General features: G+C 50.0%; 1 protein-coding gene across 19 annotated transcripts in view; it reads right to left on the bottom strand.

Annotated features, from left to right (window-relative positions):
* MN1 (MN1 proto-oncogene, transcriptional regulator) overlaps window positions 1-20,049 on the bottom strand; it is a 181,025-nt gene that overhangs the window by 10,066 nt on the left and 150,910 nt on the right. For 2 of the 19 annotated variants that reach the window (XR_014573427.1, XR_014573429.1), the window contains exon 3: window positions 17,261-18,793. The exons of 16 other annotated variants lie outside the window; for them this stretch is intronic. The gene's annotated coding sequence lies outside the window, so the exon portion shown is untranslated. Of the gene's footprint in view, window positions 1-17,260; window positions 19,233-20,049 lie in introns of those variants that run through there. One more of the 19 variants, XR_014573428.1, reaches the window with a different exon arrangement.

Below are 20,049 nucleotides of genomic sequence, written 5' to 3'. Positions count from 1 at the left end.
GGGATAGAAGCTGAGTTTGTTGGGTACTTCCCTTCTCAGACTCTGTTCACCCAGCCTAATCCTCTGTTTTTCCAAGCACACCTGCCCCACTCCACCTGTCCCTTCCCACTTGCCCCACTGCTGTTGTTTCTGTTCCCCACACCAGCTCTACCCTGAATGACTTCTGGGCCTGCCTCTGCAGGCTCCTTCGCCCCTGAGCGCTGTGTCAGACTCCCGAGACCAAAACTGTCTGAGCTGAGCTCAGGACACCTCACTCAAGCACTCGTCCGGGGCTGTGCACGACCAGGACAGGCTCGTAGCAGATGCCCGTGCTGCCTCCACACCCCACGGCCTGAAACCTGCCACCCGATATAAAGTAAGAGCCACAGAAAAGGGATCTGGAGCTGGGGTCACATCTCTTTTCTAATGTGAATTAGTCTGAGCACTAAATGAGTTCAGACTTAATTGTAAGCATTTTCTGTTAACTAAGCAAGAAATCTTATAATAACACAATAAGGTGCCATTTCACAGCATCCAAATGGAGCAATAAGCTAGTGCCTCATTTGTATGTATTTTTTTTTTCACAGTGATTGCTGACGCTGCTGCTTTTAATATATTCACATTGGCACAGCCATTTGCATTCAGATGCAATTATGAGTTAGAAACTCCCTCCTTTCTGCAAGCTCCAGAAAGGGAGAATTTCAGCCCAGAGACACGTTACTGTTCATTTTGTGGGGTCTAATTAAGGAGTCTGCTCTGGCAGGAATCGAATTCCTATTGTTACCAAAGGGAGCGTCCTGCAAAGAAACAGATTAAATTAAACCAAGCCTTTAAAATTCTTCCTTTTTTCCACAATTCTTATTGATCTTGAACAGAAATAGTTATTTCCTATGGAAATAATGACCCTGTTAGGACACTGTCCAGAAAGACGCGCGAACCACCGCCGTTTTTGAGGCGCGTTACGGAGTCAGAGCCGTGCCACACACAGCCTGCTGCTGGGCAGCCTCCTGCCTCCTGCAGGGCTCCCGGTCCTGCCAGCCGGGGAGGGGGCCAAGGAGAGGGCAGACACCTTCCTGGGTGCCCCTGCCAGCGCAGCCATCACAAGTGGCCTCCCGGCCCTGTGCTGCAGTCAGAAAGGGCCCAGATTGGAGGAAATAGTGCCTGGGAGGAACCGGCATCTGCAGACCTCTGTAATTCACGGGCCACAGCACAGGGCTCTGTGGTCAGGCTGCTCCAGGACTGGTTGTTTCCCCCACTTTCCTTTGTAAAGATGCTGCAGGCAGGCCAGCTGTATGAAAAATTGCAAATACAAATCCTGGCGCTCTGCCTGGAACACGGGCCCTCCCTTATCCCACAAGTTGCAGCTGTCCCCTGACCCCTCTTGCTCAGAACTTCTCCTTCCCTCAGTTCACAAACCCAGTGAGATTCCCACAGCTCCAAGGAAAGTCTGCAGCCTCCTGGATGTTCCCAAGTGAGACAAAGCCCCCCGCCCAGGCTCGGAGTGGTGAGATGCAGAGGTGCAGCACCCTCAGATGTCATGTATTTGGCCCCATCACGCCGGTTCTCTTTGCCATGGGCTCTATTGACAACATGCCACAAAAGAGCGATGGGAAGGCAGCACATCCCTTCAAACTCCCTGCTTTCTGTCAGAGGGAGCCAAGCAACAAATGAAACAGAGAAGAGAAAATAAAGAAACAAAGAGAGGTTTGAGCTCCAGCAAGCCATTCGGCCCCTGTCCCTCCAGAACACCAGGGTGGCCGCTCAATGGCTTGGCCATGGGGCCTGAAGGGGTGCCAGCAGGGAGCGAGGCAGGGCTGGGCAGGGCGCTTCTCCCCCCAGTCGGGGCTTGACCAAAGGGTCAGGGCAGATGAAGCCGCACAATGCGGCTCTTACTTGGGCATAGGCACTGGTGTGGTCCCACCGAAAGTCAGCATCACCCACAGCTCTGCCTGTGGGTGAGAGGAGCAGAGTGCCAGGGGAGCACAGGGCTCAGAAATGGCAGCAAAGCTGTGGTGGGAGATCCCTGCTCTGCCTGACCTGCTGAGCCTTGCAGACCTTCAGGTCCTCGAAAGGATCGTGCTGAGAAAGGAGCTCACTGTCATGCCACTTCCCATTGATTTCCAGGATTGGCATTAGGTGTTGAGGCCAAAATACGTCCCAGAGCAAGACAAGCTCAGCCACACCAAAAGCCCACATGAGCTGAGGAGCTCCTAACGTGAATGTAGGAGCCTCGGGAGGTGTCCAGAGCAAGGCACGTGCCTCTGCTCACACACCCGGGCAGAGCTGGGCGCTGAGTGCTCCGTGACCGTCCGGCGGCGAGCCAGGAAACCTCCTCCTCTCGCCAGGAGGGAAGAAGGGGCAAAGGGAGGAGGAGACAGTGTAATTACTGCAGCACCTGAAATCTCATAAAGAGTGCCATGTAGATTACCTCCTCCCGACAGACTGGAGCTTTGGTTTATAGTTTACACCAGCATATATCGAATTAACCTCAGAGAAAAAGGTTAAACTATCAATCACAAGCTGCAGTTTAAAGAACTGCATTCCTTTTGATATATGGCACTGGCAGGCACGTCAGAACTAAGCAAAAGACTGCTTAAAAGTAACTGGGGATAATGGGCCTGGCTCCTTATGGAGATAGATGTGCCGTGTGTTGACTTTAATATGCTGCATAAATGAGACCCCGGTGTGGAAATATTGCATCACAATGTAAAACAATTTCCTCTATTCAAACAACCGCTAAGTAGACTTCTTCTATTTAATATTCGCCGGGCAGCTCGGCCGGCACTAGCTGAGGGGAGAGCAGCCGGGGGGTGCAGGACGGTGTGCCGCGAGGGGACCCTGGGGCAGCGAGCACTGGGCAGGCGCTGGCGCCCGCCTGGACCCGGCCCTGCGCTAGCAGAGTGCTTCTATTAGCTGCACATGTGTAGAGCAGCGGGCCTGTAATTTGAAGACATGTAACACAGACTGTTTACATTTTTGCAATCCTGGATAGTTATGTGCTGAATTTCCCTACTGGAAAGAAAAACTGCATGAGCGGGGAATGCGGAGAAGGAGGAGGCTTCTCCCCTCCGGAGCAGGGGGATGCAGCGCATCTGGGAGCGGGCTCAGAACGACACACACACCCCGGCTGGCCGGGCAGAGGGGCCCCTCGCCTCCAGGCTGGGCCGAGGCAGCCTGCAGCCCAGGCCGTGGGACTGCACCGGGCGTCTGGCTGCGCATTGCCTGCCAAAGGGGCCGGGGGCTCGCCAGGGGGCTACTACTGTGCTGGCAGGGGCACAGAGGTGGGCTCAGGGCTGGGTCCCTGCTCGCTGCCCTGCGGCACGGCCGTGCCATGCAGCCCCAGCCACAGCAGCCCTGCAGCTGCGGTGCCCGCACGTCTCCAGCAGCTCCTCGGGGCCCTGCGGGCTCGCCCTGGCTGGTGGCTGTGCCACCCGAGCTCCGAACGCAGTGGTGACAGCCGGTACCAGGGCGTCACGGTGATGCACTGTGCTCTGCCAGCAGTGCTGGCACTGGACAAAGGGCAGCAGCCCCCGTGAGAGTGGGAATGCCTCTGCGATCAAGGACACGTGCTACTAAGTTGATTTTGAATTGTAATAAATATAATTGCTAGGTTTTGCAACGCTGCTTATTGCTACTGGAAAGTTGGAAGAAGCATCATTTGATATGCTTAGCCAAGAACAACACCTTCCGGTTTTAATTTTACACTTCCTAATTGCAATAACTGCATGAGAGTCATGGCTTTGGCCAAGGGATGGCAGCGTGTTCGGCCAAGGAGTGGCAAAGCCTTGGCCTGCCCAGGAAGAGCCGCCCCAGCTGGTCGCAGTGCAGCCGCGCTGCTGGGAGCTCTGGGGGGCACTGGGGTTGGGGCTGCGTGCACCGAGCCCCTGCCGGCACCCCGGGCTCCCCGCCCGCTCCCCAGCAGCAGCACCAGCAGCACCAGCGCTACCACCAGCAGCAGCACCACCAGCAGCACGTCCCCGTGCCCACCCCGCGCCGTCCTGCCCCCAGCATGGCGCACTCAGGGCTGATGCCTCTTGCTGCCACCTCCTCCGCTGTCCTGTCACCTCCCAGGCCCCGCGAGCTGCAGCGTGTCAGGGAACCCAGGGAACCAGGGAACCTCGCGTCCAGCCGCTCGTGCAGATCGGCGCTCGCCTCCAGATGGGTTGAGACCAGATCCACTCATTGTACGCTCTGAGCCTAAAAAAAGCCTCGTCTGAGGCTGGTGCTTTACCTAACGTGCTGTCTTGGGGAGAAGAAAAGGTCAGTGAGACTTTTGAAATAAAAATGTTTCCATCTCAGTTGAGAAAAAGCCCAGATGGGTGAGCAAAGTTTAGAAAAGGGAAAGAATTGAGCAAGCAAGCAATACTGTGAGAAGCTGATAAGAGGAGCTCTAGCAGGAGAATAGGGGAGCCTTGTCTATCAGCCTATTAAAGGCTATTCTTACAAGTTTTTTTTCTTTTCATTAATACGCAGGGTGAATAGAACATTGAATAAAAATCAGTACTTACTGCACAATTGTAGGATTGAAAGGTAACTGTCAACAGAAGGATTGGGGTGACAAAAGGGGCCATTTCAGTGCTTAGCAAATGATTTTCGGCTTGTCATTTCAATAGGCCGTGTTTTTCAGAGATTGTGTTTTTTTTGAATAGCGTTTATTACCATGCTTTTTAAAAATTTCATGTTGTCTCTTTGCAGGCACCATTCATTTGCAGATGCAGTATTCCTTTTTGGTTGTCAGAGGGATACTGCTTTAGAAAAATAAAGTACAGTCGTCCAGTGAGAAAAAGGATTCTCTTGTGAAGCTAATGGCTGAGAGAACAACAATCGGGGCAGCTCCTACCTTCTTGCCAGACTGACCCACTTTCTCCCACTGTTCTTTATTCATGATCGCATGGGCCATGGGCTCTCGATTTCAAATTACAAGTAGATGCTGAGTAAGATAAAACTTTTTTAACAGAAAGTCTCTCTTCCTTAACGCTCCAGTTTTGCAGCAGGAGATCCCGAAGTACAAATAGGTCTCCTATCTCTTTCCTACAGACAAGAGGTCCAATTTTGCAGCCTTTATTCAGACAAAATCCCATTTACCTCAATGGGGGCTTTGCTTGAATAAGCAGTGAGCAATTAATGCTCAGACTTTACAAAAGAGATACGTGGGGTGTTTAATGCATTGTGCATATGCCCAAGAGGAGAAGCTAAGTGACAAAGTTTTACGGTTATCTAGTTTAAATAAAATCTTTGAAAACACGTGTTGGTTTAATCAAAATGATCATGTTCATTGCTACATAATTGCTCACATAGGTCCAGAATTTGCATGACATTGTATACGAGGCAGCAGTGGTTAAAAGGACTTGCATTAGGATTTCATATCATTTTAACAAAAACCACCATTTTTGGCACCCTGGGCTCCTAAGTAGAGAGTAATCTAGAATTAGTGAGAAATAGATTTCATGGCTTTAAGTCACTTTATAGTGTGCAGGTCTTGAACCCTGATCTTTTGTAAATTGAACCACTTGTGAAAAAACAAAGGCCTCTAATCCTTTTAAACTGCCACTGCACATCCCTGGCCCAGTGCCCTTGAGAAGTGATTTAAATGGCATTGAGTATGGCAGTTCAAAACATACTCAAATCTGTTAAGAGCCTGATATCTATGAAGGGAATGGAAGCAGAGTTAAAAAAAAAAATAGCTAATTAAAAGTATTGATGAGTCTGCCAGAGAGAATAATATCCTTCAGCCCTCTGAAAATCACCCTGAGCACGACCAGGGTCCTCCTGACACGGCCGCTGCAGCAGGGAGCAGCGGGATAGCCGCTTGCCTTTTGCCATGGAGCCGAGCCAAGTGCCAGCACGCACGGCAGGGCACGGCCGAGCTCACGCCACCTGCCCTTCGGGAACACGCTCCCTCCGTGCCCCCCTGCCTCCCCCCATGTGGATCCCAGCATCTGTGCCACCCTGTCCCCGCACAGTGCCTCAGCCAGGTTGCTCGTGGCAAGCCCAAGACGTTTTTGCAAGGCTCCCTGGCACAGGCAGCCCCTAATTCGTCGTGCTATGTTACCAGCTGCTAATGCTTTGCTCCATAAATGTAGAGCTGCAGTTGATTAGGCACAAAGACTTCCAAACCTGTTGGGGGGAGAAAAGAAACGCAGCACCCACAGTCTGAGCCAAAAAAAACTTGCCTGACTATCTGTGTCTGGTCAGTGTCTCCTCACGGCACGCAGGAATTAGTAAAATCAGGTGTAAATATGCACATGCCAGTAGGATGTGTCCTGCTTTAGTCTCTGTAGGGGGAAAATGCTCTCTCTGATCTGCAGGCTCCAGATGAAGTACAGATTTCAGAGCAAGTGGTGACCTCTAATTACACGTTTAAACAAGTGTTTTGAGACTGTTTCCCTTTGGGTTTGCAGCTGTCCAGGAGCTGGGTTCATCCTTCACCTTTCTCCCTTCTAAGCTGACTGCAAAGCCCCGTGCAGCGCTGGTGCTCAGGGGGGTACCCAGCCCCAGCCAGGCATCGGGGCTGGCTCCTACTAAATCCTCCACTAAAACCCAAAGATCTGCCGCACGTGTGCGTTTGCCAGTTCCCAGAACAGAGGCGTGATGCCCACGGGCGGCACCGCGGAAGCCCGACGCAGCCCCCACGGCCGCAGGGCCCATCCTGGTGGGGCAGGCAGGAGCTGCCCCCGCACACCCCCGGGCTGCGGTGGGACCTCGCCCTCTGCAAGAGACTGCTCCTGCCACACAAACAGCTTATGGGGTCAGGAGAATCCGTGCTTGCTGTGTTAGTACACTGCTTGCAAGATCACTGCCCAGCCCGCAGCTCTGGAGACTGTGCGGTCCTGTAGCCTCCAACCCAGCTCTGGGGAAGATTTTTTCTTTTGGGGAGATTAAAACCATTTTTCCCCTTTCCCCCAAACACAAGACACTGCTTCTGAACTGTCTCCTCAGGTGACCTGGAGTTTTCCATGTTAGATAAATATTACTAATTCAAAAGCACTTTTCAACAGCTAGAATTAAATCAGAACTCCTTCCCAAGTATCCACAACAATAACGGGTGTGTTAATGAGGATTATCGTTCCCGCCACCCCCAAGGAACAGCTGATAAATCAATACAGACCCATCATACTGCACCAACACAGCTCCGCAGAGCAAAGCCCGCTGGGCTGGCGAGGCATCGCGCGGCACCACGCCAGGCACCCCATATCTCTGTGCACCTGGGGAGGGACGTTTGGCCTGTGCACCAGTTTGCATCGCAGGCTTCGCCGGCTCTCCCACCCAGGACCCCCGTGGAAACCCTCAGAACCGCAGGTGTCTGCGGGGCCGTCCTGACGGCTCTGCTGCCTACTGTGATCTGCTCTCTGGAGCCCGCCGGTCCGCGTCCCTGACCTCCCACCTGCTGCCGGGCCACACGTGGCCTTCCCACCGCAGCAGTGAGAGCTGGAGCTCGGGGCCAGAAAGGACAAAATGCTCAGTTTCCTCAGCAATAGCAGGAAAAAAAAATAAAATAAAATAAAATCACTTTGAAAAACTTAAAAAAAAAAAATACAAAAAACACTTTTCTTTAACAAACCTGCTGTCTGCTTTTCTCCCAGGGGAAAGTCTGAGACAAGGATCTCTGCGGTAAAAATGCCTGACTCTGTGTTTAAAGTGCCCTTGTTAGCCCTGCCTTGATGGCTGTCTTGAGAATCACAGATCCCACAGATATTTAAGGCCATATAATTTGCTTATCTCCTTGTACAGTCTTAAGCAGCCCCTGAAGAAGGAGGCAGGTTATTCCTTTGCCCACACTCCTGTCTCAGGCCGATGTGTGGGTTACAGCAAGGGGACCAGCTGGCAACGCGGCGGCCCTCCCAGAGCACTCCCCGTGCACCAGGCCCTGTCCTCCAGCGACCCCGCAGCACCGTGTGGAGGGAGCCCAGCCACCAACAGGCACCAGCCAGGACTGCCAGTGGCTGCCGGTGGCCACAGTGCCTCCAGGTGCAGCCCCACCAGCGCTGGGGCAGGGGGGTTGTCAGGGGCTGCTCCTGCAGGATACAGCCTCATGTCCCGGCTGCCCCGGCTGGACAAGGGCTTCGAGCATCGCTGCCCCCCTCCAGGCCTGAGCCCGCTCGCGCCAGCACCCAGCAGCCTTTTCCTGAAGCCAGGGCCTGACCTGCTGCTATCCACGCGCCGTCGGTGGTGGCTTCCCAAAGACTTCCAGTGTAGGTATTTGTGGAGAACCAGAACGAAAGGCCAAAGAGTCCATGTTAGAGTGCTCTCTGGACATTAGTTAGACACAAGATTTTAAAACAAAGTTCAATTAGGTGTGAAAGAAATTACAGGCTGTGGCAAATAAAAGCACCACTGTATGAATTAGAGAGATGTTAGAGCAGGAGACAATGTGCAGCCCAACGCAAACGCATTTGTCTTCGCTCTGCACCAGCCTTCACTGCCAGCTTATGCTTCAAGCAGTGCAAACAGAAACCTCCTGGCATATTTGGAAGATAGTCAACATTTCCAGCTATAATATTTTAATTACAAAGCATGCTGTTGAGTCAGTTACATGAAGCGACCGGCTAAGGAAGGGGCCCAGTGCCGCCAGGTGTGAGCTCTAAATGGGATAATGTTTCTCAGAAAAGCAAGCCGTCTCCTCGCACCACCCGAGCCTGGGGACTCAGCGCCGCTGCCCTCTGCACCGACGCCAACAAGGCTGCCACCACGGCTGCCCAGGAACAAAGCTTTCCGCAGCAGACGCAGCCACTTTACGTCCCCTGGAAAGCGCCGTGAGTCACAGCAGGTGAGGATCTGCACATTTCCAGCACAGACGGCATCTCTTGGGCAAAGGGAAACTCTGGCATCCGCAACTCTTTGGAGGCAGAAGCTGTTCCTGCTTTGCTGCTGCAAACCTGTATTTGACTAGAATTTTCTGAGGACTTTTCCAGCTGTCGGGATGTCTTGCTGCGTCCCTGACTCCTCCTGCCATCCATCCTTCCTTCCCAAGTATCCTCATGTGCGCTTCTCCGACACCGTTCCATGAGCACCACTGGCTGCTCAGGTTGCAGAGCCGTGCTGCCTCAGACAAGAAGGGCTCCACAGCACTGACAGGCTGCTGCTGTGTCCCTCTGTATCGCTACTGGGAAACAACACTTGGCAATACATATTCGTCAAGGAAATAATAACAAAAATTTCATCACTAAATGCAATAGACGCTGACTGCCCAGGGATAACATAAAAGGCAATCTGAGATCTAGAGACATGAAGTCCCAAAGTCCTAGGAGATTAGATAGGAATGCCATGTTGCAGCCTAGGGATTTTGCTTCGGGACTGCCTTGACACTAAATCAAACTTTGAGATGTTCTCATCTGAATTTGTACGTGAGCCCTGGCAGAGGCACCAGCAGCGAGCATGCAGTGTTAAAACGCTGATGCCTTGAATGTTGTTTGGGCACGTATAGGAATCTGGGCTGCACAACTGTTATCCAGGAGCTGGACAGGGACAACTGATTGTATTTTAATTGCAGGCTCAGTATGAAGCAAGGTGTGGGCCAAAGTGCAGCTACAATAGGTGCGGCGCCAAGAAGGATTTGGTGCCAGCAACAGATACTCTGGCAAACTAACCCCCTACAGTTCCAATTATGAGACTTCTCTTATACCACTGTCTCTAAACATTGGCTTCTGACTGCAGTACCTTATGCCAAATTGTAATCACCCTCATTCTACTAATGGTCAAAATGCTTGGAGTCCAAACGTGATACAATAATCGCTGAGGAGGAGAAAGCGCACTTCAGAGATTATGCTCGCCATAGCGCGTTGCAGCATATAGGGAATTGCAACATATGTCATCGCACTGTGATTACCTCACAGGATCTGGAAAAACACACTTTTCCTCTTCAGGCTCCAAAATGATCTTAAATTCAAATGTGTTTTGCAGCTTTCTATGAGGAGGACTCTCCAACAAACGCCACCAGCCAGTGAATCGTCGGAGCCGCCTGCGGAGAGGTGCTGGCAGGGAGCACCATTCCTCTGGGCGCAGAGCGGGCCCATCGACACTGTTCACACCATAATAATAAGCACTGATTTACAGCTGATTAAAATAGAGTGAGTTGAGATAAAATGCCAGGAATAAAAAAAAAAAAAAAAAGACTGGATCGAGTGTGACTTGGCTTATTGAGTTTGTTTCCTATCTTTTTATAAGGGCTATAAAAACAAACAGCTCTCGCTTGACTAAAGAAATCATTCATTAAGTCCCTCGCTTGCTCTGCGCGCCCAGCCGCATAGCCGTGAACGCTGCGTGTCCCCAGCCCAGGGGGGTGAGGCCGGGGGCGGCGGGGCTGGGCACCCACCCAGCAGCGCCCGTCCCGCCGAGAAGTGGCTCTGAGTGTAATTGAATCAAGGAACAGGCAGGAGAGCCTGAGCAGCTGTGGGAGAGAAGGAGGAGCCTGAGGCAAAATTTATTTCTGTCAACTGGTGGTCTATTTCCCTGATACCATTTCCTTGTATACAGATAAGGAGTTATCTTAAATGACCATGTCTTTTTCAATTTGTACTTAACAGTCAGTCCCATTTTCCTTATACGATACTATCACAGCAGGATGAAAAATGCATTACAATAATCCCTGAGGATCTTCATATATCAATATCAAATGGTCTGAAATTGGCCTGTTATAAAAACCAGCCTTTCAAGTCAGAAAAAAACTTAAATAAAAAAAGCAAATTTCCGAGCTTGCAGTATGCTCCATAACCCAAATACTCAGGCACAAAGAGCAACATTTCCAGAATACTTAATGAAAACAAACCTTCAACGTCTGTGAAAAAAATGTTCTTACTATTGATACATCTGCTTAATGTTTGCTGCACCTTGGAGGAATGCTAATCCGCAGGGCTGGATCGCCGCACAAGCAGCCAAATTAGGCTGATCCAGCAATTCCAGGACCGGCGCTTTAGCCGGTAAGTTTCTCCCCCACGCACACAGGAGGAGAAGAGGACGAGGAGGAGGAAGAGGCCGGCAGCCCCTGCCCCAGCCCCCACTGCGGGTGCCCCTCTGCTGCGAGCCGAGGGGGGTCAGGAGCGGGGCTGTGGGACCCCCGCTCTGCAGGCTCCCCTGCCAGGCTGCAGCTGCACAGAGGATGCAGCTTCACACCCAGAACATCTTTCCTGCAACTTTTTTTAAACAAAAATGCACCTCCTGGCTATTCCTGAAACGATGGAGGGACAGGACTGGCACTTCTCTGGGATAACACCCCCAGCCGCAGCATGGGTGCCAGCCGGGATTCCCTCTCTCGCATTCTTGCAGATACTCCCACAAAGAGTGCAAGAGCCTCTCTCCGTTCAGCGCATATTTGCAATAAGCACAAATACCACATTATCACAGCACTTTGTTCTGCCTTAACTATCAGTACGCATTTTCCTTCTCACTATCACAGCTATTGGGGGGTTGTCATCCAAATTAGAGCTACAGATACAAAAATACCTGAAGAGATCTTAATCAGAAGAAGCTGTTTCTGTTGTGAGTTATTGGCCCACCATAAGGTAGGAGGAGAAAAGCAAAAGGAAGCAAAGGCTGTAAATGAGACGTGTACCAGCAGAGCAGCCCGCGCCTAGGATGAGTGTTAGGTGAATTCCAATGAAAGCCGACATAACATGGGAGACGTTTGCTGCTGAAAGAGGTGCCAAGAGGCACCAGCCTCCGTCAGGGTGGACTCAAAATTCCAAGCCCCCACACCAGAAGCTCTGGGAAGGCTGGAACCAAGCCGGGTCTGTGGTGCGAGGTGCAGGACAATCCTCCGGCAGGGGCTGCCTCCCGGCCCCAGCCCTCGCAGCCACCATCCTGCGCCTGCCGGAGGAGCCAGGCCGAGAGGGGGCCCTGAAGGAGACTGCCGAGGAAAAGACGGCAGCACAAACCTGGTATGCTTGTGAAAGGGACATCGCCAGCTGTAAGCAAATTTCACAAGAAGTGCACTTATCACGAGAAGGCTACTTATCATTTTAAATGAGACCAGCATCTAAAATGAGAGACAGAGGAGGACGTAAGTAATGTTAGAACAGGGCCCTTTATTAATTAATAAACAGGAGTGCAAGCTAAAAGCTTTACATCTACCACTGCTAAATGCACGTTTAAAAGCCCTATAATAACCTGTGTTCATAATATATTCCAAGTGCTCTACCTCGCTCTGAAGTGCATGTGATATGACACCATCTACCTGCTGCAGCATGCAATTAAAATTAAGCAGCAGTTCAGCCTGTGATGAATATGACGTGAAACGCGGCACAGCAATATCACCTGGCAGATCAACCTAATTGTCACGGCATCTGCAAAGCCAGAGTTCAGCTGGAATGTATGTGTTCATTACAAATCCTGGCTTTGCTGGGATTTCTGACGGGGCGTTGTGCTCCCGCGCACTCTAAGGGAAGCTCACTGGTGCAGTATATGGCTCTCTGCTAATCTCTTCTTTAAATAATACCTAGGGCTTCCTAAACCATTTTGAAATCAAGACACATTTTGATTTACTTGGTTTTCTTCTGCTGTCATAAAGAGTGTGCCATGGACCTCACACACAAATCCACATGATCTTGTTCACCAAGCAAAATTACCATAAGTGAACATGCAAAGTAGACATTAGGAAGCACACATGGCCACTTAGATGTCTATTCATTTGCATACGCAAATACTCATTTTGCATGCAGAATGTGATTTACAGAAAACGGATATCTAAATCGAAGTCACCACATGTCTACTATCACTGGCCATGGTAATGGCTTTGCCTCTGCCGCAGACAATATTGACATATATACTAAATTATTATCAGTACTGTTGATGAAAAGTGCTGTAAAATGGCCAGGCATTATTATTTTTACAGCTAAGGGCATTCATTAGCATTCATTAATTTTTAAAAGACCCCTTTGGAGTGGGTTAGCATTATTAGCTGCTCTGCCCCAGCTTCCCTTCTACAAAGCAGGAGTAAGCAGCCAGGCTGACTCCATGGAGCAGGAAAGGCTGTAAAGCCTCAGAAATGCCCAGCTCCTTTCCACCTTGCTGAAAAGCAGATTTCGTACACTTGTAATATGTTCATAGCAGTGCCAAGGATACCATTTAAGAGGATTGTGAGGACAGTATCTCTAACACTGGCTTTGTGAGAGATCCTGGATCTTCCAAACGCTGGCGTGTTTGGCAAAGCCTCTCCGTCCCTGAGCCTCCAGGCTCAGCACCACCCGCAGCCCCTCTGGCCGCATGTGCTCCATCGCAGCCGCCAAGGGGCCACAGCACTGGTGTGGATCAGGCGGATGGAAGCAGGAGTAGCTCTTCGCAAAGACAGCGGGCAGAGGACAGAAGAGCCCTCCGAGCCAAGGGTGAGGATCTGGGCAGCTGCAGGTAGAGCCCACTAGAGCAGCGGGAACCCCATGAGGCCAGCCACCGCTCCAGTTCCTGTCGAGCTTCTGCACCCGGATCCTGCACGTCTCCAACACGAGGCTCTTCTGCCTTCCCCATCTCCTCTTCTGCTTAATTCTTTGGGCTGCCCACTGAACACACACTTGGGTGCTCTGCTGCGCACTAAGAAGTTATTCTCAGAAATCCTGGCATGACTGAAGTTTATAGCAAAAAGTGATCCCTTTTTTGGGCAGATTTCCACTAACTAGTAAAGACTTGATGACCATATGCTCTCCACAGCCTCTCTTCTACCTATTCCTGGTTCTTTCCACTTTCTTCCCCATAAGAGGGAAGAGACATGATAAATTTCTATGGTGTTTCAGTATTATATTAGAACTGTTAAGCTTACCCATGTTAAATAAATTAAAAATAACAGCAGGATATCAAACTTAATTACTTCTTTAAGGCTGTGCTCTAGAGCTGGGTGGGCCAGCCTCCTGCACGCTAGAGACCGGAGATCCCTGCCCTCTAAGCACACAGAACTAATAACGTGCATGTGATGCAGGCGTGGGTAGAACACAAGACCTTTTAAACAAATATTTTCCAATATATGTAAACACAAATACGAGACATTATTTCTATACATCTATATGCAACAAAATACATACGTACTCACAAAACTTTTGAGATACTGCGGATCTTTGCATACTATAAAATACAGAATCATTCCCTCCTTTAGTACATCTGATTCAGTCTCATATCTCAGGACAAGCGATCCTTAAAAACTATAAAAAGCTGGAAAAGCTTCTCTATCCTTGGCAACCTCATAAGCAATGTACTGGAGAGGTCTTTTGCCTTACCTCATGGATATAACACCAGAGAGGTACAATTTGCATTCCTCCTTCTTTGGCTAAGTATTATCATTCCTTTTTTAGATTATATTTAGAAAATATGTGTTGGCAGCTAAACTTGGAATGCTTGTTTAAAAGCTTTAATAACAAGGTAATGGGAAATATTTATTTGAAAAGGAACCAGGGTGTTTGTGTGAAATTCTGAAATTGACGAAATGCAGCAGTCACAACTGGTCAGGTTACACTTAAACACAGAATTGCAGCAGTGCTGTTGACTTGCACACTGAAATTACTCCAGGCAGCAACAGCAACCCGCGGGTGAGGGAAGCCAGCCGCGCTTTGGTTGCTGCTTGCAGGCCAGCTTGCTCGGCTGCCCGCTCTCGGCGGGTCATGCTGACATACTCAGCCGGCACATAACACCGTGTTTGTGCTCACATTTTTCTGCATCTCCAGCTGAGCTGAGCACCTGAACATTCACAGTGATAAAGCCCCCTTTGACTAAGCTAGATAAGGACAGGCGACTTACAAACAGAGCCTCCAGATCCCAGACCCGCAGGACGCTCTGAGCCTGCTCCCCACGACTCAAGCTGGCTCACGGCCGACAGCGACGGCTTTATAGTGAGAAACAGAACAGATTCAGAACAAAGTTTGAAATAGTTCTTACATTTTGCACAACTGCTAAAGGCAAACAAAATTCAGAGAAACATTTGTATGTAGTAGGACACACTTTGGTTTATGTTCTAATAAAAGCATGATTTGACATTAATTCTCCGCTTTCTGTGGAAAATCCCTGTGCAAAGCTTCTTAGTCACTAGCCTGGTTTTATGTGCAGAACAGGCAGAACACAGAAAGGGTTAAAAGAAAATGTTATACTAAAAGAAATCTTTCTACAAGTATAAAAAAGCAAAATGATTGTAAATTCCACCAGGGGAATTCTGCCATGAATATGCTTCACCTTTCGCAGAATCTCCCGCCCTGCCTCAGAGGATAACTGACCTTTGGAGAAAAATAATGAAAAGAAGAAATTCCTTGGAGAAAATAATGTGGCCAGGCCTCAGTAATGAGATCTGCTCCCTTTATGTTGCTATGACAACCACAGTCATTTTATAATACAAAATACATGAATGGGAAAGAGGGCCATCTCCTCTAACCGGAGCCGGCTGCTCGGCACCTCCAGCCCCTCGCACACTTCTGGCAGGATGGCAAGGTGTTTGGTTTGATTTGCGTTTGGCTTCGCTTCCCTTTAGTGCACACATGGTCAAGGAATCCTACTCCTCTGGATGTTCTAATTACTGCTCATTAACTTATTTCTGGGTTTGCAGGCCCTGGGGAGGGCCAGGCACTCGGACCGGGCTGGGCTGTGCTGCCCAGGCACATGCCTCAGCTCTTCCTGGCAGCCAGGGAGCTTCAGGGTGCAGCCTCCTCTTGGCAGGAGTCTCCTGTTCCGGGTTTAAACACAGCTGTCCCACCCCAGTGACACCGTGACTGAGCTGTGTGTGACACCCTGTCCTCACAGCAGGACAGCCGGGCACCAGCACAAGGGCAGTGGGGGACCAGGCCTCCATGTGAAGGTGCTTTTTCCCCATCACCAGCCACGAGGATGTCTGGACTCCAGCATCTGAGTCCTGCGTTCATGATCTTGCCTTCTGGTCCCCGCCATCTCCTTGCTCGCCTTCCTGCAGATCTCCCAGATCTCCTCCCACCCAGGCAGGGCCCTGCAAACGAGTCTCCCAGAGCCTCAAGGCCTTGCAGTAGCAGCCAGCTCTGTCACGTAACGAGCAGCAGAAACAAACCACTGATGTACACCCAGAGGACGTATACCACAGCAGGAGACGCAGACATCTCATCCCTCTGCTTCCCCTCCTACAGCTTGGATTTTTTTTTGCAGGATTTCACTCCTTAGCCAGCTGAGAACCATCTTGCACGTGGAACAGAGGTGCACCCTGTGCCAGCAAGGGGCAGGTTCAAGGCCACCAAGGAGCTGCCTCAGGAGCACTACCCCTGCACTGCAGGGCCTCAGAAAGCTGAGCTTTTGTCAAATCAGACCTCAGTGAACTGAGGAGACCTGTACGAGCACCTGAGTGCATGTCCCAGGCTTTTCCAGAGGAAGATACGCTTACTCTTTGGTGTGCGAGGCTGTCCGGCTCTCCTCAAGCCACTTTCAAGTGTGAGCAGGATTCCAACTGCTAGGACTAAAGGCCCCAAATCAGACCAGGAGTTGGAAATGGAGAAGTCAAGGGGGAACTAAGTACAATCTCTGTTAATCCAGAGCTTCAGACTGTTTCCTGTTTCCCAGGTGGTCTGCAGGGGGACCTGAACTCGCCTGCACAGTCAGCAGAACTGCGGGGCGAACTGGGAGAGTGCAGGGAAAACTGCAAAACAGAGGTTTGCAAATGAAGAAAACAGCCAGAAAAATGAGAGAAACCAACAGGGTAGAGAAAAAGGAGGCCAAGAAACCAGGAGAATGAGAGGCTCCAGCCCATGCTTTTAAATAGCTCAGTCAAAGAGCAGCACAGAGAGTGCCTGGGCTGTCTGGGGGGACCAGACCTCTAGAAGGAGAAGCAGGGCAGGGCTGTGTTCCTCTCCGTCTCTGCTGTCCTTTCATGGTGACATTTCCCAAAGAAACAGTCATGGGCAAAATCTAGACTGTGCTAAAATCAGTTGCAATTTCCCAGCTGTTGCCAGTACGGTAATAGATGTTTGCAGGACACAGGTTTTTGGGTCAGCACTTCTGAGGATGGAAGTCAGTGGGGTCTGCCCCTTCTCTAGCACCCGAGGCAGGCAGCACCAATAGCCAGAACTCTTAAATTTCCTTAAAAATCTCCACAATCCTTTTTCCACTCCAAAACATTTTTGCTTGCCTCTGGAGACCATGGAAGGATTTCTGCACATATCTAGTTACCCAAGCAAGCCAAAAAGAAGTCAGCAGTAACCATTATATCAGGACAACTCTGGACTATCTGTACGCAGGGAGCCAAGGTATTTCCAAAACCAGAGAAAAAATTAAGTTGCCCTCTGACTGGTGCCTTCTTTGCATGTGGACTTTGCATGTGGCAGCAAGATCTGCATTATATCAAAAATACCAATGCAAAGGCTAATTTAAATTCTTTTTATGCAAATGTTCAGTAGTATGGAACAGTAATAAATCTGGGAAACCACTGGAAAGATGTTTAAGAGGACATACAAATTCTGGTCACACATCAGCAATTAGGAATCCCAAGAAGGAGAAAGCACCTGTCTTGGCCTTTATTGAATATTATTCTCAATTAGAATATTCATCATATACACAGGACAATTCCTTCATTCAAACTTCTATAGACATGTTCAAATTACATCATATCTGCAAAACAGAGAGATTGAAGTTATCATAACCTGTCTTTGAATAAACCATTATTGAAACTATAAATGGTCCTGTCTGAAGCTTGCTGAAGTGCAGAAGCCTGACAGATGCTGCACGGAAATATGACTGGCTGGATGATGTCTTCTGAAACAGCTTGCAGGAAAATGATCCCATTATGACTGAGGCTTTCCAAGCAGCCACCATGAATATCTAGCAGGAAGCAGAGGCTCCATGTGGGGAGGGCAGCACACAGCATAGCAAGCAAGGTGATTCTGGAGCTGCGGCTGGCCTGCGGTGAGCGGGGAGCACAGCTGCATGTGGGGGCTCTCCAGGCACGTCACCATGAGATTTCCCAGTCCAGGAGCCAGGTAAGCCATCAGGTGGGCAGCCACAAGTTCATGCTGGCTGGGACTGAAAATGTGAGCTTATCCTGTTGGTATTCATCACTCAAAAAGCCATGCTCTGGGCACAGTACGTGCCTCTGTGTGCAAGGTTAGCAAACTCTGAGGTTAGTCTTTGCCTGGGGCTACCCCTGTGCAAGGCAATGGGAGCAGAGCTTCAGTTCAGAAAAGCTTCTACCCCTGTCCCTTCCCAGTGATGCCAGTCAAGCTGCCAGGTGTTTTCTAATAACAGATCATACATTTAAGGCCACAGGGATCCTCGTGCTCATCTGGCCTGTGTTAAGTAGGAGATCATACCTGAGGGCTTTTCTGTGTTGGTCCCTGATACAAACCCCATGTCTGTGCTTGAAGTATAGACAGGACTCCTCTGTGATAAGGGCTCTGTTTCCTGCGAAGCAACCTGGAGACTGCTCACCTGCCTCTGTTCACCTTCCTCCGAATAATCTAACACAAGGGAACTGCTGACATCTCTCCTTATTGTACACACCTGCTACAGCCTGAATTCAACCCAGCACCTCTGCTTTGGACCCTGCTGCACTGCCCACAGCCTCTCCATGAGTTTAACACCTTCAATTCAGCCTATCAATGATTTTGGCTGAAACTGTCAGCTGACAAACCTCTAGCAATTCAGCTCACCCTTGTTATGTTTTGCAAACTCTGGCACAAACTCTTCTCCTCTGGAATGTTCTCAGTGCACTGAACAGTACGCAACGTTGTTGTTAATAGTCCAGGAAGGATTTCATTCTTCTCTTTTAAGATGTTCGAGTACATCTGTTATCTGGCTCCTGAAAGGGTCCATCTTAGTGGCCTTTCCAAGGTCTGTCAGTGAATATCCTTCTCAGTGAGGTCATATTTTATACTGCATGGTCATGAAAGACTTTTTAAAACTGCAGTGAAAATGAGAAACGTTTACTGAACACTTCAGGCTGTTAACAGCCAAATGATCTCTCCCTGTGAGATCTTCACTCGCTCCCCAGGAGCCGGTGGTGCCGGCTCTTCTCACTGCCTGGTATATTTGCAGATGCCTTCCTGCATTTTCCCATGCTGTTTTTCCTGCTGGCAGAACCTCCTCGCTACCACTGAAAAGCCATGGGAACATTCTTCTCTGATTTCTGCAATTTTTGTGTGAAATTCACCAGAAACTTAGCAGCAAGCCTGAACGCGCAGCCTGACACCATGACCCATATTCCCATGCTTCCTCTCACTTTCTGCTCGCTCTGTCATTCCCACTACGCGCCCGCTGTCCCTACAACGTCAGCTCTCTCTGAACAAGGACCACTGGAGCAGTAGGTGCGAGCACAGCTGGGCACGACCCACGGCTGCGGTCTGCAGGCACACAAACAATACCAGTAAGTACTGATGGATGCTATAGCTCAGCAATAAACTCCCTCACCAGTGGAAGGAATCAGATGAAAAGATTAATTACCAGGCTTAGCTCTTGAAATGGTGTATCTTAACCATCCAGGCCCCTCCCTGGTACTTCATCCATTAATTTTTGGTCAAATTAGAAGAAGTGAAAAAATGAACAACGAGGGAGAGTTTGGAAGAACGCAGCTGTAATAAGAAGCAGTATTGATTGCCACCAAAAAGGCTTTATAAATCTTTCATACTCTCTATCAGTCCGGACCTGCCCCACTGAACCTCCCAAGACTGCTCATTTCTAAGGTGCGCGTCAGACAAAAACGCGTTAACAGGGAGCAGGGCTGGAGACCTCCCGGCTCTCCTCCGCACCCCGCTGCCCCACGGGGCGCCCGCTGGCCTCTGGGCGCTGCAGCGGGGCCGGGGGGCCCGCGGGGCTCGGGGCCTGCCCCCGGCATAAGTCCCGTCCTGTTTGCCAAGCACCGAGGCCTGTGCTCCCGGCCCGCCCCGCAGGGCTTCCAGCTCCCTCTGAACTATCGCCTCTCACCGCAGTTCATCTGGCTTTTGCAGAAATAAACGTTATTGAGAAAAATCAATGGTAATTCATTGTATCCTGTGATTTTTAAAGGCAATTAAGGCTAAGACAAGGTAAGAGGTTAGCAAAATCTCTCATTCTTTAATATATTGTATTTTCCCATTAATTCTCTAATCTCGTGACAAATTCTCCCAGGCAGAGGGCCAGCTTCCTGCCCACTTGAGCTCTCCCTGAGTTATGAACGAGGCA

The sequence above is a fragment of the Anser anser genome, assembly GCF_964211835.1.
Source record: "Anser anser genome assembly, chromosome: 18".
Lineage (NCBI taxonomy): Eukaryota > Metazoa > Chordata > Aves > Anseriformes > Anatidae > Anser > Anser anser.
The sequence above is the reverse complement of the archived record's forward strand: the minus strand, read 5'-3'. Positions and strand labels throughout refer to the sequence as shown.